We start from the raw sequence: 18,525 nt of genomic DNA on the forward strand, positions 1-18,525 counted from the left end.
ACTTTATTAAAAGTGAGGTAAGTGAGCTTCTGTTCCAAATTCAGGGTTTCCTTTATTTATTAATGCAATCCCTGAATTTTCAACCCCTCATCTCCTAAATACCCAGCTGTCTATACCCATGTGGTATTAGCACTCATATGAGCATACCTTACTGTAATAGGAATTTTCCTGTCAAATTCTCAGTTGTGCCATACACCCTATAATTTTATTTATAAATACGAGTAAAATATCACTTAGTGATGACTTTTCTCCCATTTCATAGGTATGATTAAAAATAGATGGTGTCATTAATATTTCTTTTAGAATGAATGGGATTTTGTTTTGTTTTTTTAAAAGCATTTTCCCACAAGTAATTAAAAATACATTAATTCTTGCAGTTTTAAGGTACCTTTTAAAATAATGTCAACATTTATAATTTTAATAGGCTTTCCTTGGTACCAAACTATAAAAGGGGCAATATGTCTGTCAGCATACTGCTTCTGTAGAGAGCAAACTATTGAATATGTCTGACAAAGAAGAACTGTCTAATTAGTCTACATTTTTCAAAAAATAATTGCTTGTCAACTAGTTAAACCATCTTTCTGGAAACATTTCCCAGGGCAGAAACTGAAATTACAGGTTATGTTCATGTGAATCTTTGATAATATAAATCACTCAAAAGCTGTCCTATTTCTATTTTTTATACAAAATATATTTTCAGTGCTATTTTCTGTTTGAAGTACAAACTATAAAATTAAGGGGAAAAGATATTTAAAGGGTTTGCAGGTTTCCAGCAACAATTACTATGCAAGTAATGTACAGTAGCTCATTCCAAACAACAAGGCCAATGTCTTCTTTTATGGCATGTGGCAAATGTACCTCATTTAGAATTGTTTAATACACTGCTGTTAGTTTCTCAGAAGACAAAGCCCATACATTAACACTGGCATGAATAGAATTGGGTGAGGTTGAGGAGTGAGGCACTGAATATTAATGTAGTCATGCCAGGTAAAGATGGAAGCTATTTTTAGATCTTCCTTTTCGACTATGTTTAGAACAATAATGTATTTGTGATATTACTCCATGGGGACTTTTGCTCAGTAAAACACAGTCAGTATGCAGTGTTGCCAAGGTAAGAGTATCTGAGAAAATAATAAAGCATATTTCAATAAATGTTAGTATCCAATATCACATTATGTTTCATGCCTACTGATTCTAATGGTAATTAGGCACCAGGGAGGAACAGATCTGAAACTGGGATAAACAACTAAATTAGAGATGCCATTTACCCATTATGTTTTCCCTGTATTATTATCCCAGAAAATTAATGCGGTATGATGCAACTAGAAAGCTGGTGAGAACATACTAGAGAATTCCCTATTTTTTTTAAAGCAGTGCCCTTGTTTACATGAACTAGCTTTGCACAGCTCAGGTGTTCATGTTCCATTTGTATGCCACATTTTATGAATAACCAACAGCAACCCACTCTTAATAGTAGGGCCCTCATCCTGAAAATGTATGCTTAATTTTACTGCTCTAATTTCAGTTAGGACTACTCAAGGAAGGAAAGTTGAATAGGTGTGTAAGTGTTTGCAGGATGAGGACCCAGAATTAAAAAGCCCCTGCTCATCTTGAATACTGAGGTTGGCATTTTCATCTGATTATTTTAATGCACAACAACTTGTGCAATATGTGCATAGTTAATTAAAACTTTATAGCAAAAATATCCTAACAGCCAGAGGTAAGAAAATACGGTTACACCTGCTCTGTGCCAGCTGGGAAGAGCCAGCTGTTCTCTGGCAGCTTTGCTCTACTGGAGTGGTGTAAAGAGGCTGGATTACAGTATAGAATCTGGTCCATAGAATGATAATGACAGCATTGCCTCTAATGAATGCCCTGTTTCATCTGGCTTTGGCAATTTAGGGAAATATTCCCAACTTTTTGTGAATTATACTCAAAGACACCCAGTTCAGACACTCATCTGGTTTTCAGCAAGATCCTATTCTTAACCATTAGTTTTCCCCAGTGTTCACGCATTGTCATTATTACCTAAACCACAGATTATTTAATTTTATAAACATTTTACTGATAAACAATGCTGTTTTTACTAAGCTTTTTAGGACTAGTTACAATATTGAACTCTAACATAATCTACCTGTTAAATAGGAGTATTGCTTCTTTTAATTCTTTACACTTCAGTATGTCCTTTAGGAACAAAACTGACCATCGTCATTAAAGTAGTTGTAGAAGCCAAAGCAAAAACTTCTGTCCTGTGGAATCCCATGCTACATGCTCTGCAAATGCTATAAGTGGAAATCCAACATCTGCTTGTATTCTCAGCACTCCGCTGGAATTCCGGTTACATGAGTATGACCAACACCTTATCAGTGAAGCAAGAATTGCAAATTTCCTCTAGTTTTCAATACATAAAATATTTTACAGTCTCCCCCTTCATTTGTGAGAGACCCATCAGTTACAAACACAAAACAAATCATGTCAGTTGGACAGTGAACATTTAAAATTATGTTTTAATAACCAGACTTGGAGAAACAACTGAAAATGCAAAGTGCATAGAAATAAATAAATAAAGAGGATGAGAAAGAAGTGAATAAAAGCACAATCACCAGTTCATAGACTCATAGCATATTAGGGTTGGAAGAGACCTTAGGAGGTCATCTAGAGCAATCCCTTGCTCAAAGCAGGACCAACACCAACTAAATCATCCCAGCCAGGGCTTTGTCAAGCCTGGCCTTAAAAAGTTAAGTCAAGTCCTGTGTACTGCTCAACTGTTATTTGGCTAAAAGTTTGTGTATATGTAGGTAGAAGTAGGGCCGGCTCCAGGATTTTTGCCGCCCCATGCGGTGAAAAAAAAAAAAGGCCGTGATCATGATCGGCAGTAGCTCCACCATGCCGCTTTCTTCTTCAGCGGCAATTCAGTGGCAGGTCCTTTCCTCCGAGAGGGACCGACGGACCCGCCGCTGAATTGCTGTCGAAGAGCCCGACTTGCCGCCCCTTCCCTATGGCCGCCCTAAGCACCTGCTTGCTGGGCTGGTGCCTGGAGCCGGCCCTGGGTAGAAGTGGGCAAAATTTTAGAGACACTGAAACTTTTTTGAATTCATGTGGGTTTCACTAAATTGTTTTCGTCAGGGAGAAAAAATCAAAAATTCAAAACACTTGATTTCAGTTTTTAGAAACAAAATGGTTTCAGTCTGAAAATTGTTTTGTATCAAAACTGTATTTATTTATTTTTAAAATCAAACATTTAAAAATTCTTGAAATTGAAACATTTCATTTGATCAGATTTTTTTTTCCACTATGAGTCATGGAAAGTCTTAAATTAAGTTTTAGTTATACCCAAAATGATTTTAGCATTTTTTTCAAAGTTGCCAGTAAACTGAAAAATCCGCTATTCCCACAGTTCTATCTGTCTGTGACAAGATGTAATAGCAGTACCACGCCATCTGCTGTAAAGTATAATACTCCTGCACACATGTGATGTTCTAGTGAGTCTTCCCCATTAATTAAGTTATTAAGTTAATTTAACTAACTGGAAATCTGCAAGAAACTAGATTTACATCACAACTCAAGTTTATATTCTGAATATTCAATATCAAAATAAACAAACATTCTGCACATGAAAATGTTGTTTTTAAGAAATATTGAGAGCAGGTTCTTCACCACATTCCATTTGTAATGGCTCATTGGAGATGATCGTCTCTTCAATAAAAACCTCTTCTAAATACTTTTACTCGGTTTCAAATAAAATTATAAATTTACAACAATGTACTACAAGTGTACAAAAATATCAATGATAAGATGAGGGATTTCTCTGCACTAAAGCTCTAACTGGAACTTTTAGTAAAGATGTGATTGTTTATTATATTTAAGTATCAGCGGGGTAGCCGTGTTAGTCTGGCTCTGTAAAAGCAGCAAAGAGTCCTGTGGCACCTTATAGACTAACAGACATTTTGGAGCACAAGCTTTCATGAGTGAATACCCACTTCATCAGATGCATGAACATATAAGGTGCCACAAGATTCTTTGCTGCTTTTATTATATTTAAGTACTGATGGATAATATTATTAAATCTACATACATCAGATTTGGGACATTCCTGAATCAGTTAAAGTTTCATAGAGTCATAGAAATGTAGGGCTGGAAAGAACCTCAAGAGATCATCTAGACCAGCTTCCTGCACTAAGGCAGCACCATGTATGCCTTGACCATGTAGGTATTTGCCTAATCCATTCTTAAAAACTTCCAATGATGGGGACTCCAAAACCTTCCTTGGAAGCCTATTCCAGAGCTTAAATAATCTTATAGTTAAGACTATACCCTGTCTAGTTGCTTGTACAATTTCTGCCCATATTCTTTCTGATATATGAAACAATTTTTAAGTACATCTACATGTACTACCCCATCATCTTCTTCAGTTGCATTGAAGCTCTAGAAAGAATATCAGCAGCAATTAATGATTTGGCTGGCTGATATTCTAATTTAAAATTATATAAATACAATTGAAAACAAAATCCTTGTAACTGAGGTGGTGTGTCTGTCATATTCCTTTTTGAAATAGTAACTAATGGTTTATGATCTGTTTCTGCCAGTAGAGATCTACCATAAATATGAAATGTTCTGCATGCAAAAACTAATGCCAAAGCCTCTTTTTATAGTTGAGCACGCTGACATTCTGTTTTCGATTTAGCTATAGATGCATAAGCAATTGGTTTCCATAGGTCACCATACTTTTGTAAGAGAACTGCTCCAAGGCCTTCTTTGGATGCAACTGAAGATGATTTTGTAAGTCGGTTATTATCAAACCGTTTTAATACTGGAACTGTTTTTGTCAGTTCCTTAGCTTGCTTGGAAATTCTTGTAGATGCTGACAGTCTCATTTCTATTGATTATTTTTACAGAGTAAAGCCCTTCAATTTGTTTTTTGGGTTTTTTCTGGCTAGGTTTTATATGTATTTTCATACATTAATTAACCATACCCCAAAGTTTCTGTAATGACTCCTTATCTTTTGGGTAAGCAATCTTACCAATGGCTTGTATTCATTGTGCATGAATCTGTAATTCCAGACTAGTCACTTTTTCTCCTAGAAACATTAGTTCTCACACACTAAATTTATATTTATTTTTGTTAAATTTCAATCCTGCTTATTTTGGTCTAAATAATGCTTTAATTAATTTTATATGATAGAATCATAGGACTGGAAGGGACCTTGAGAAGTCATCTAGTCCAGCCCCCTGCACTCATGGCAGGACTAAGTATTATCTAGACCATCCCTAACAAGTGTTTGTCTAACCTGCTCTTAAAAATCTCCAATGATGGAGAAAACCTCCCTAGGCAATTTATGCCAGTGCTTAACTACCCTGACAGAAAGTTTTTCCTAGTGTCCAACCTAAACTGCCCTTGCTGCAATTTAAGCCCATTGCTTCTTGTCCTATCCTCAGAGGTTAAGAAAAACAAATTTTCTCCCTCCTTCTTATAACAACCTTTTACGTACTTGAAAACTTATCATGTCCCCCCTCAGTCTTCTCTTTTCCAGACTAAACAAACCCAATTTTTTCAATCTTCCTTCATGGGTCACGTTTGCAAGACCTTTAATCATTTTTGTGGCTCTACTCTGGATTCTTTCCAAATCCTTCCTGAAATGCGGCGCCTAGCCCTGGACCTAATACTCCAGTTGAGGCCTAATCAGGGCAGAGCAGAGCAGAAGAATTACTTATCGTATCTTGGTTACAACACTCCTGCTAATATATCCCAGAATGATGTTTGCTTTTTTTGCAACAGCATTACACTGTTGACCCATATTTAGCTTGTGATCCACTATCACCCCAAGATCCCTTTCCACAATACTCCTTCCTAGGCAGCTATTTTCCATTTTGTATGTGTGCAACTGATTGTTCCCAAGTGGAGTACTTTGCATTTGTTCTTATTGAATTTCATCCTGTTTAGTTCGGACCATTTCTCCATTTTGTCCAGATCATTTTGAATTTTAATCCTATCCTCCAAAGCACTTGCAACCCCTCCCAGCTTGGTTATCATGCTCTTCTACTGTTCTTCCCCATATTATTATATCATCTACGTACACCTGTGTGCCATCTATATTTTCAAAAATCTTTTGTATTTGTATTTGTATCTTTTGCTCTATGAAATACCTCTGGAACTGAACATAATCCAAGTGGTAATATTTTAAAACAGTAACATCCAAAAAATGTGTTAATTATACACAGTAATTGACTTTCTTGCTCCTATCATATTTGCCAAAATCTATTAGAAGCATCTAAAGAAGAAATGTCATGGGACAAAATATTTTGTCCAAATATTTCTTCTTTGATATGTATTTTAAAATGTTCCCATTTAACATACTTATATAAGTCTTTTGGCTCTAAACAAATGTAAAGATCCATCTTTCTTTTCTACTATTGCTAATTAATTTACCCACTCAGTTGGCTCTTCCACACTTTTCCAATTCCTTTTACACCCTATTTCTTAAAGCTAAGGTATTTTTTTTACTTGCATGTATAACTAGTTTCTTTGTTTCATTTAACTCTATTTTATGCATCATCTCCAATTTACCAAAGCCAGTGAATAACTCTGTAAATTTATATTCTTGTTCCAGTGTTTTGGAATCCTGATTTGTCTGAATTCTACCAATTAGATTTAGTGCTAAACATGTTTCTAAACCTAAAATAGAAATACCTTGTCCCTTAACTACTACAAGTCTTACATTTTCTAAATTATCTTTAACTAGGACCTGAAATTCACAAATACCCATAACAGGATTTTTTTTCACCACTATCAGACTTCAAATTAATATTCATTTTTTCTCTTATTACAGGTTTTATTTTTAGATATTTTATAACATCTTCTAAAATTATATTAGCTTGCGCGCCTGTATCTATTACATACAAAATAAATATTCCATTAGTAGGTAGAGTAACTGTCCAATTCTCCTTTTCAAAGTGACTGTTTCACAATAACCAGACACAAATTTTCTTCATCTGTAATGTCAGCTCTATATTCCTTTTTTGGTATCATCTCTGAAACTTTTAAATTTTGAACTAAATGTATATTTCTAAGTTTTGCCAGACTTCTCTTTTTACAAACTTTTGCAAAAATGATTCTATTTCTTGCAGATATGACAGGTTTGACCTATTATATTCATCACAATTTGATCTCCTACCATTGACTCAGATTCTGGAAATTACATATCTGACTTCTTGTCTTTAGATCTGTTTAAAAATTATTCAGAAGTCTCTCCCTTACCTTGATTTCTTGAGTGAAACTGCAATCTTTCAAATGTTTTATTTCTCTTTGGTAAACAGCATCCCTCATTTTTTTTAAAAAAAATACAGACTCATAGTTAACTCATTCTCAGATATTAAGCTCAAATGAATTATATAATGAAATTGCTTAAGAGCCTACACTATTCAAAAACATGGCAACCTTTTCTTCATCTTCCTTATAAATAGACCCAACTACCCTCAAAAATAAAGCAAATTCTTGTTTAAACCTTTTCCAGTTTTCTGCAGCATTTTCCAATATACTTAGGAATGTGGGAACACATATTTGAGCCATCTTATTTCATTCAAACTTGTTTTTCATTTCTGAGTAACTTTTACCTCATTTTTTTTAAAAAAAAACAAAACAAAACAAAACTTCCTCCAGGTCTTTGTATCACTTCCTTCATTTCCGGTAGCATGTATTGTTTTATATTCAAGCAATCTACTAGTCTTAAAAACAATCCATTGCTAGTAATTTAACAAAAGTATTTATTAGATACATAGTTAATACATATAAGAGCATCCTAACTCAAGTCAGTCAGTCTGATGTAAAACCAACCGTTCCTCATAAGTCCGGTCTTCTAAGCCTTTTATCATTTTGTTGCTTTTCTCTAGACTCTCTCCAATTTGTCCTCAAGTGTGATGCCCAAAATTGGATCCAGCTGAGATCTCAACAGTTACTTCCAGTGTTGTACATATGACATTACTGGTTAACTCTCACCAGCATGATATTAATTTTTAGCAACTACATGACATTGTTGACCCATATTCAAGGTGTGATCCATTATAACCCCAAGACCCTTCTCAAGTTTGACTTTTTTTCTTCCTAAGTGTACTACTTTGCACTTACCTGTATTGAAATTCATCTTGTTGATTTCAAACCAAGTCTCCAATTTGTCAAATTCTATTTTGTGATGGGGTATCCACTCCCCACAAGGCTTGAAAGGGTTAAAGTGGCCAATTGACTCCACAGGCTGGACCTGGAGGAGGAGCTAGGGAGCAGAGAATTGATTGGGAGCAGGCTCAGCTGGACAGGAACAGAAGAGGCCAGTACGAAGCCCAGGAGCTGGCAAAAGAAGGGGGTAGCAAGAAGGCAGGCTGCAGTCACTCCCTGAGAGGAGGGAGTTGGGAGATTGGCAAACCCAGAGGGGGCGGGAAGCCAGGAAGTTAGGAAAGGCTCAGGGGAAAGCAGCAAGGTAGGACAGTGCAGGGCTTAGCAGCTGACCAGAGGGCCTTGAGTTGAAACCTGGAGTAGAGGGTGGGCCACTGGGGTTGTAGCACCAATGAGGTAGAGAACAGTGGACTCCTTGATTTGTTCTGGAAAGACTTTGTTACATTCCTGAAAGGGGGAACCATGTAATGACCTTTTCGGAGGGCTAAGTCATGAAAAGGAACTTTGGTTCCTGGAGTGAGAGGGGACTATGTGACAAGAGGATGATAGGGGAGACACCACTAGAGGAGGGCATAATGCCTAGCCAAAGCTAATCCTCAGAGTGACCAAGAGGAGGTGCCACTAGCCAGGACCAGATTAACCTTTTGTAGGCCCAAAGCCATGCAGCTCCCATGGAGTTGTCATGGGCCCTTTCTGAGTATTGGCCCAGTGCAACCCAGCCTCAAGTCCCTACCCTAATAATCATATATCCAATACTGCTGGGATAGGGATGAAAACATTTATTCAAAAACAAAACAACATATTTGAAGCCACACTTGAATGAGATCTCCATAGAGAACAAAATGGGCTAGCATTAATATATCCAAAATGCTCTTGAATCTGGTTAAATATGTGGGAAGTGGTTGTTTGTTTAACACTCAGGGTCCTGAACACAAGTGCTTAGTAAGCACATTTATGAGCCAAATTAAGCCCAGGTGTACCAGATAGTGGAGTTGCAGCTGCATCTCCCCACCACCACCTTCACCCAAAATTATGTTTTGTAAATACATTTTTGAAAGCAGGATTTTCAACTTTGGTACAATAATGTTTATAAAACTTTTAAAAGTTAGTTTCTTTAGCCTATTTCTCCCTTTCCCTCACCATCCCTCATGACTTCAAGTGAAACAGTAAAGTTACTGGCGTGGAGTGTGGGGAGGAAAATTGCTGGTGTCCATCTTTTGCAGGGAGAAAGGGACACACACACACACTCTCTCTCTCTCTCTCTCTACCACCAAGGCTACCACAACCCAGCCTCAAGTCCCTACCCTAATCTTCAAACCTGGCCTCTCCCCATCCCTCCTACTACCCTACCTGCACACACAATTAACCCCCACCTTCACACCCTGTCTCTCCTCAGTCTCCCTGCTACTGCCCAGCCTCCCCCCACCCCATTTCACCCCAGGGCTGTCACCTCCCTCCCGTCTGCTGCTCCCCAAACTAACCTTCAATTTTAATATCCTGCTTCTCCCCCTACATGGAGTCACTGCCAGCTCCCCTGTCTCACCTGGACTTACCCCACAACTGGCCCTTCCCTCCAACCGTGCTGTACTCCATCTCCTCCCCAGAGTATGGGGGGAAGTTTCTGGGCATTCCCACTAGCAGGGGGTGTGGCAGCCAGCACTGCCCAGCTCTGCTGTCACCGTCCCCACCACCACTGGGGGACACAGACAATCAGCCTTTTCTGCACTGGGTCCCAATGGTGGCTGAGAGGGGACACACACCTGGCATGAAACTGCAGGATTGAGACAGTTCCCAGGAGTCCGCAGCCAGGCATCAAGGTCACCAGGGGTGGGGGTGCACATCGAGACTCACAGCACCGCTGCTGTCCCTGACTCCCCACTGTCCCAGGAAAGCAGGGGAGACTTGGGGGCTGAGGGCAAGTCAGGAGCCTCCACCCCTATAGGTTCCAACTCCGTGGGTGCTCCAGGGCTGGAGTACCCATGGGGAAAAATTGGTGGGTGCTCTGCACCCATCGGCAGCTCCCCACAGTGTCCCCCTGCCCCAGCTCCCCTCCGCCTCCTCCCCTGAATGCACTGTCACCACTTCTCCTCCCAGCACTTGCCACTGCAAACAGCTGTTTCATGGTGTAAGAAGCTGTGGGAGGGAGGGGGAGGAGCAGGAATGGGGCACAATCAGGGAAGAGGCAGACAATCGGAGTGGGGATTTGGGGAAGGAGTCCAATAGGGGCAGGGAGGGGGCAGAATTGGGGCAGGGAATTTGGGGAAAGGGGTGGAATCCAGACAGAGCCAGAGGGCATGAGCATCCACTGGTGCCAGGAGAAGTTGGCACCTATGCCCACCCCATGCTCCACAGGAAAAAAGGGCACAGTGGGATCAGCACCCCCAGCCCCAGGAACCCTCTCTATGCGTCATTTCTTTGTTTTAGATTTGTTTTTGGCCCGCTCTGTTACCATCTGCTTCAACTGGGGTGGCTCGCAGCAGGGTGCAGTGCATTCTGGGAGTAGTAGTGCAGTTGGCGGTGCAGGTCCGAGGGCCCCAGCTGAATGCAGTGAACTACGTCTCCCACCATACCCTGCAACACCCAGTCCCTGTTGTGTCTGTGCCATGCACTACCTGGGCTGCTGAATGTCAGCAGGTGCTGAGAAGTTGCTGAATCTTCACATTGCCAGGCTGTGGCCAGGGCCAAATTAACTTTCTGTGGACCCCCATGTAGTCATTATGGGCCGCTTCCAAGTGTGGGGATGGTGCCACTGGTGCCACTGTAAACCCGGTACTGCCACTAGCAGTGAGTACACTTTGCGACAGTTTTGAATTAGGATCCTGACAGAAATCAGGACCCGTAGCATAGCCAGTCTCCAGGCAAAATACCAGTGCAGCTGGCTTGTAGCAGGTTGCCTGATTGACTATGTCACCTGATCATTTGGAAGGATCAACAGACTGGCTCTTAAGCCCAGCTGCAACAGCAGGTTAGTGGCTGCTCAAAACATCTCCCCATAGCTGTGATAGCTTTTGCGCCCGCTTGTTCCCTGCCCTGCACCCAGCCCCTGCCTTGCCTCAGTGATTCTCTAAACCTTCTGAGCCTGAGAACTCACTAGGGAAAAGAGTCTAGCTGAAAGAGAAGCTGGCAAAGACCCTACTGCTAGCCTAAATTACAATCCAGCTCCAGGGAGGAGAACTGGAACCTCTTGTTTTAAGAGGAAGTGACTATTTAGCATGGAAACCCAAGCACAGGAAGAGGCAAGAGAGCCAATGAGGACTCAGAGTGGGCATGACTGATGAAGTGGGCTACATTTTGTAGAAAGGCTCATCCAATCAGCCCCACAAAGAGGGTATATGTTCTGAACCAACTTAAGCTGGGTAATTGATTGAAAGAACCTGAGGAACTGCTGCATGCAATGCACCTCTAGAACCAAGAGTGCCCACAAGGGGGTGTGCTGACATGCAGTGCCCTATGACGGTCTGGCTATAAAAAGGTAATCTGTAGTTTAGCGTGGTAAAAATTCAGTTTGCCCTGATCTCTAACACAAGTCACTATTGACTAATAAAACTACTCATTCCATCGTCTGAATTCTCTAGGTTTCCAGACCTCAATATTTCCCACTAAGTGAGATTTAGCTAAAGACGATGGGTGGGAATTTCAGAAGAACTCAACTTTGGCCTCAGTCTGCTCCCACTGAAGGCCATATGGAAGCTTTATCACTGATTTCAGTGGAGGAAGAGTTAGGTCAGGGCTGCTGAGCACTTTTGAAAATCCCACCCAATATGGCTTTACTATTGTAACTCAGTCTATTTTCACTCTTAGCTGAATTATAATAAAAACAAGTGCTGCTACTTTTCAATCTACTTCTGCCGATGGACAAGGGAAGGGGAGAATTGGTGGTGGTCTTTCATTTGTTAGGAGGCACTCCACTATTACGGTGATGAGGGCCATGTAAAGTACCAAGATAGATGGGAAATGGCTTTGACACAAACTACCACAAGCTATGATATGACCAGTTTCTGTATGCGCTGATGAAGGAGGAATCTTTTTACTTACACACAGCATAGGTCATGATGCTTCATCCATTAAAAAGGCACACAAAAAAAGGGTAAGAGAGGAAGAAAACTCCATGCAATTTCTTTCAGTTTTCACCAGCTGGCATCATCCCCTACTCCATACAGAATGGGAAATGAGCTGGATGTTTGGTTTTCAGAACCTACAAAACAGTCTGGTGCAGAGGCCCTAAGAAAAACTTGCAAGTAAGTATAGACTCTGTAATATGTGCTAAATTCACCTCAGACTGAATCCTTATGGGGAAATGTAAACCTCTGATGATAATGATTGATGATATAATGGAAGTGCTGACAGAAACTTGCTCATAGTGTTGAAAATGTCACAATTATAATAGGTGAAAAGGTACCACAGAGTTTCTTCAGGCTTATTGTATTTTTATTGCTACCCCTCTTTCAAACCTCTAGAGATCTTTCAACTTGTCACAATTTTCCTCTGTTGTTTTTTTTTAAAAGGGAAACTTGCTTCCTTTCTATGCTAATCCACCTCAGACATGACATGCCACCATGAAACTTCTAAGACATAGGACCACAATTTGTTCTCTAATCATTACCAAAACAAATCTGACAGAATTGCTATGTTCAAACCTGTTTAGCATTTTCATTACAAACTCCATGCTTAATTAGCATTACAACTGAAACCTGACACTGAAGTTCCCCTTCATTATTTGACAATTTGAATGCAGAGTTACAATGTACAGGCGATGGCCACCCTTTCAGGAAGTTATCAGCACAGACCCATGGATCTGAACTCAATAGGATTTTATCCATAAAGCATATAGTCAAACGAAGGTCCATAATAACCATATGAAACCTTTATTGTTTGAGACAGTGGCACTAATGCATTGAGCACTGTGATGTTGCATTCCATACGTTTATGGAAATATGCTTATTAGTATAAATATAATGTAACTGGAATATGATTTATGCAAAAGGTCTCTTGTAGGGTATCATTACAAAGCTTATGATCTACTGAGTGTGTTCATTCCAATTATTTGTATGTATTATTTCTCTGTCTGGAATTAGGAGAATAAGAAATAAACTTGTATTACCGATGTAAACATGTTAGTGGAAGCCACTAAGGGTGCTTCAGAATCAGTCACCTGTAAATGGCTCTGTTTACCGGCAAACCTTCCGGGGGTATACCAAGCAGCCCTGGAAGAATGGAGACTAGGGGTTTCACAGGACATGTGACCATGTCATATGATACTGGAATCCTTTTTAAACCTGACGCTTTTCCATTTAGGAGGAGTGGGAACCAGAGGGACAAAAGATTCCAGCCTTGTGCCAAAGCTATAAAAGGGGGTGGAAGAGAACAAAGAGGGCAGCAGTCATGAGAAAACCTCTAGTTACCACCTGAGCTGGAACTAACAAGAACTGTACCTGGGCAAGGATTGGGCCCAGACTAAGAAGTCGTCTAGTCTGTGACAATGAGGAGTCCTTGTGGCACCTTAGAGACTAACAGATTTATTTGGACATAAGTTTTCATGGGCTATAAACCACTTCATCAGATGCCCAAAAAAATTTGTTAGTCTCTAAGGTGTCACAAGGACTCCTCATTGTTTTTACTGATACAGACTAACACAGCTCCCCCTCTGAAACTAGTCTGTAAAAGAAGCTTATTGGAACATCTCTGAGGGTGAGATTTACCTGTAATCAGTTTCTTAAATGTATTAGACTTAGACTTGCTTGTTTTGTTTTATTTTGGTTGGTAACTTACTTTATTCAGTCTGTTATAACTTGAAACCACTTAAATCCTACTTTTTTATACTTAATAAAATCACTTTTGTTTATTAATTAACCAACCCAGAGTAAGTTGGGGAGCAAACAGCTGTGCATCTCTCTCTATCAGTGTTCTGGAGGGCAGACAATTTATGAGTTTACCCTGTATAAGCTTTATACGGAGTAAAACGGATTCATTTGGGGTTTGGATCCCATTGAGAGCTGGGTGTCTGGGTGCTGGAGACAGGAGTACTTGCTAAGCCATTTTCAGCTAAGTCTGCAGCTTTGGGGACGTGGTTCAGACCCTGGGTGTGTGTTGCAACAGGTTAGCATGTCTGACTCAACAAGACAGGGTTCTGAACTCCCAAGTCATCAGAGAAAACAGGCTCAGAAGTAGTTTCAGCACATCAGGCGACAATCTCATGGGGGTTTCTGTGAACGAGCCTGTCACAGGCACTTTGTATTTTTTTAAAACAATTATGTTTCTGAAGTTGTAATGTGTGAAAACAAATGGGTTATTTCAGCCTTGTTTTACTTTTTTTGTTTTTTCATCCTGTTACAGTTCTAAGGTGAGCTAGACCGATGATCTGTCTCTCCATGGCATTTCTTTCAAGTGCCATGTACAGTACCCACACTTCTGAGTGCAGCCCTATGATTCACCCCACCTTTTGCTTGATCATCAGTTTAGAGCACCCCATTTCCCAACTGTATTACTGCAGGTCCAACTGGGTCTGCCACCTTCTATCGAGTCCTCTGTGAGAGCTGTGACCAGCTGGTAAAAGCAGTGACAGAATAGCCTCTTCACAACATAGTATGATTTATTTATCCAGAGGAACATCAAAACAGAAAGAAAAGGGTTAAAAATAACAAAAGCCTAAGTTTTCATTTCCCTACCTGGCTAGCTTCAAGTAGCTTGTGCTTAACCAAGACACCGCCAAAGCACTGGGGCTGAGTGAGACAGGCTGCCCCAGCAACTACTGCCTCTCTGACAGTCTGACCCACAACTTGGCGGGTGGGGGGAAGAAGAGTTTTCTTCACATGGATCTCAGGTCACAGGCTTTTATCCATTTCAAAGTTCTTTTGAATCAGAGTTCCTGCATGTTGATCTCCTGCGGTTTCCATTAGGACTCCTGAACCTGATCAAACTGGGTTATGTATGTCTAAAGAGGGGCAGAGGTAATCTTCCTGCAGTGGATACCAGATATTGTCCAACTGAGCACAGGCAATTGAATTCTGTCTGCTATCATTGATTTGGATTACTGTATGATTTAACTGTCATCTTTTAACCAGCAATACAATAACCACTAATCCCACATATATATATATAACATTCATAAAAAGTACTACAGCTACCTCCCACGTTCTTCACACATGCTCTAGCTAAAAAATAAAAAGACTAGATTTGGAAAAACACCTATGTTTTTGCAACTAGATTTTGCAAGCACAATGTTTTATAGCGAATGGGTGACCTAGTTATTTAATTTGAAAAGAGCTGTTAAGCAATGAAATAGCTTCATTTCATAACATTGTTTCACTTTGCATTGAAAGAATGATAAAAAAGAACATTATTTGGATTTCAGTAAATGTTCTGTTCTATGAAATTGTACATAGTGTACTTCCAGTCACATCAATCCCACTATAATGCATGGCTAATTTCTATGCCAAACTCAAAGAGGGCCAAATCCTGAGGTTCTTACTCAACATTTACTCTGTTCTTACTTGGGCAGAACTCATATAAGGGTGGGAGTTTGCCTGAGTAAAAATTGTTTGAGGAATTAGGATTTGAACCAAATGAGATGACCCAGCACATCTTTAATTATGCAAATGGCACATCTGTAAGCATAAGTTCTCCCTTTCGGCTCATTTCTAACACAGGAAGGCTGATATACTGCTTCAGGACTCCACGTTACACCTATACACAATAGAATGAGCTCCCCTCTCCCCTCACAGCCACTCCATGCCCAATAAAGATGTAATTCTTGTTTCTGTTTCATCTATTGGAATCTCAGTGCCAGTCACCCTCTCCTCCCTTCTGCAATAGGAGGGCTTTAGTTACCTCCTCTAGCTTTGAATTGGACGGGAAGTGATCACAATCCCTGGAGATCTGTTTGGAGGATGCTGGGACTTTTTTAACATAAGATATGTTCCCCCCACATAAACTCTGAGTGGCATGAGTTTACATCCTGGCCCTGGAGACAGGATGTAGGTCCCTTCCACCTCCTTCCCACCTATGCCTATTGCTTTCAAGGGGTGGAGGGGGCAGGATCAAACTCACAATGGACAAACTGTCCTCAGGTCAGCCTGCTCAAGATCAGTGCACCTTGCATATGGCATATGTCACTCTTTGGGACCTATGTGCCTCTGAAGGGGCATTCCCTCACTGTGGCAGAGAGAAGTCTAATGAGCTCTTCTGGGCCTGTTCAACCCCAATGAGTCTCCACTTGCAAGGCTTGTTGTGTGGGTGGGGAGGGGGAGACTGCATAAAAGGGAAAACCTGCCACAGGCAGGAGCAGAGAACAGGAAGAAGACTGCCCCACCTCAGACAGCAGATACAGGCCTGCGAACAGGGAGACAGTAACAAGCCTCACTATTTCTGAAGCTGCATGACCCAGCACACCCCATGAGAAAGGGATGGTGGTAGACTCCATTTAGACTAAACCCAAAAGGCTGATCCAAGAAGACTGCCTGAGTTGTAGGTCACCCTTACTTCTCTACTTTCCCCTCTCCCATAAGCGAGGGAAGAGGACTTTTATTATGTTTCTTTGCTCCAAGAACCTCCTTGGATGTCCATTGGGGTAGAAAGACACTATACGGACTTGAAGCAGGGACTTGAGGGGACCTCTGCCCCCTATAAATGGTGGGAAATAGGCATGACCATACCTGATACAAGGGTTTAAAAATAAAAGCCTTAGAGGGAATAAAGCTCAGCTGTTCTGCGTAAGACAGAATCGGAGCATTGGTAAAAGTGATTAGCAGAGATGCAGCAGCAGCAAGCCACTCAACAACAGCAGTTCCAAGAGCAATTGCTGCAGTAGCAGACTACCCAGCAGCAAATTCAGAACACACAACAGCAACAGCTGCTGAAGGAACTGATGGCCAGAAAAGCTACAACCCCAGCCTTGTTCCTCCACCAATCCTGTTCAGCTCCACTATCCAGGTCAACCTCCACCTGGGGCAGGCAGGGCTGGATTAACCTTTTGTGGGCCCGATGCCAAACATATTTGTGGGCTCCCATGGAGACAATGGACCATGGCATGGGGGGATCAGTCCCCAGAGCGAGAGTGCCCTGCTCCACCAAGCCCAGTGCAAGGGCACTATTAACAAACAATCATTTGCTATACGCACAGTGGCCCACCCGGCCCTGTGCTGCCAGCATGCCCCTTCCCCTCAGGGGTGGGCATTCTATGCCATACAGCCCCTGCACCTAACATCCCCCTGACTCCATATGGCCAGTATTCCCAGCACTCCCTCCAAACCCACTCCAAAAATGCACAACACCCTGCACAAAACCACCCGTGCCCAGTGTCACCTGCCCACCGCCCACCACTACTGCCCAGCACCCCACACAGAACCCCCGCTCCCTAGGAGGATGACCAGGTGTCCAATTTTCAACCAGAACACCAGGCCAAAAAGGGATCCTGGCAGCTCCAGTCAGCATTGCTGACCAGGCCGTTGACTGTCTGGTTGTCTGAGACTGGCCAGGCTTCTGCACCAGTCCCAAGTGGCTCAGCTCCAGGGAGACAGGTGGGCCCCACAGGTGGTGGTAAGAAGACACTGCCCTGAGCCAGAGGTGCACTGTGGTCAGGCCAGGGGACAGAGGACCCAGCAGGTGGGGCCAGGGGGTGGAGAGGAGCAAGTGGTGGTGGTGGGGAGCCAGTGGGGTCTCAGAGTGCAGTGCAAGTGGAGCAGGCCAGGGCCCCTTCTGGGCATGGGCCTGCTCCACTTTGAGACCAGCTCTGCCTCCAACGCTGTAGTGGGACTATTCCTGTTCTGCCTCCAAGCCAGATTCTCCTCCAACCCCGCTCCAGCCCCAGCTCCACTCTGCACTCTGTTCCATCTCCCGCCCAGCTCTGCCCTCATTCCCTCTGCCCTAGTCCAGTGCCTCTAGCTTCTCCCCCATCCCCAGTTCCACCCCCAGCTCTGTCTTCAGCCCAAGCTCCACTGTGGAGGAAGCAGAGTACAACTGGAAAAGTTTGCACACCGCGGTCCTGGAGGTAGACCTCATCTAGACTAAGCCCAAAGGGCTGATCCAGGAAGACTGCCTCAGTTCCAGCTCACCCTTATTTCTCTTTAATTTCCTATGAACTTCTCTCTCTCATAAGGGAAGAAAGAGAGAAGAGGACTTTTCCTTTATTTGTTTGCTCCTAGAGCCAGGTGAAGAACAGAGACAGTATAAAGGCCTGAAGTGGGAACTTAAGGGGACCTCTGCACCTATAGTGCCCTTTACAACCATGGAAGTGAGCCTCAGGAGCAGGCAAATGTACTCGGTCAGACACTGTCCTTTGTTACACCTACTAAAGTTAACAGCACAACTGACAGCAGAACTTGGCCTACTGCATTTAGTGTGACCAAACATACATTAACAGAATG

The 18,525-nt window shown here is 41.8% G+C and overlaps 2 long non-coding RNA genes across 3 annotated transcripts in view; both read left to right on the plus strand.

Moving 5' to 3' along the window:
• The window catches only part of LOC116819651 (uncharacterized), a 66,146-nt gene that overhangs the window by 35,860 nt on the left and 11,761 nt on the right, over positions 1-18,525 (plus strand). Inside the window, exons 3-4 of one of the 2 annotated variants that reach the window (XR_012655796.1) lie at positions 12,299-12,402; positions 13,460-16,572. This is a non-coding gene — a long non-coding RNA (uncharacterized LOC116819651). Of the gene's footprint in view, positions 1-12,298; positions 12,403-13,459; positions 16,576-18,525 lie in introns of those variants that run through there. The other variant, XR_012655798.1, reaches the window with a different exon arrangement.
• Positions 8-12,289, plus strand: LOC142046774 (uncharacterized). Its single transcript, XR_012655801.1, has 3 exons — positions 8-17; positions 425-618; positions 12,206-12,289. It is a non-coding gene; the product is annotated as an uncharacterized LOC142046774 (long non-coding RNA).

Source organism: Chelonoidis abingdonii, chromosome 1 (genome assembly GCF_003597395.2).
Source record: "Chelonoidis abingdonii isolate Lonesome George chromosome 1, CheloAbing_2.0, whole genome shotgun sequence".
NCBI lineage: Eukaryota > Metazoa > Chordata > Testudines > Testudinidae > Chelonoidis > Chelonoidis abingdonii.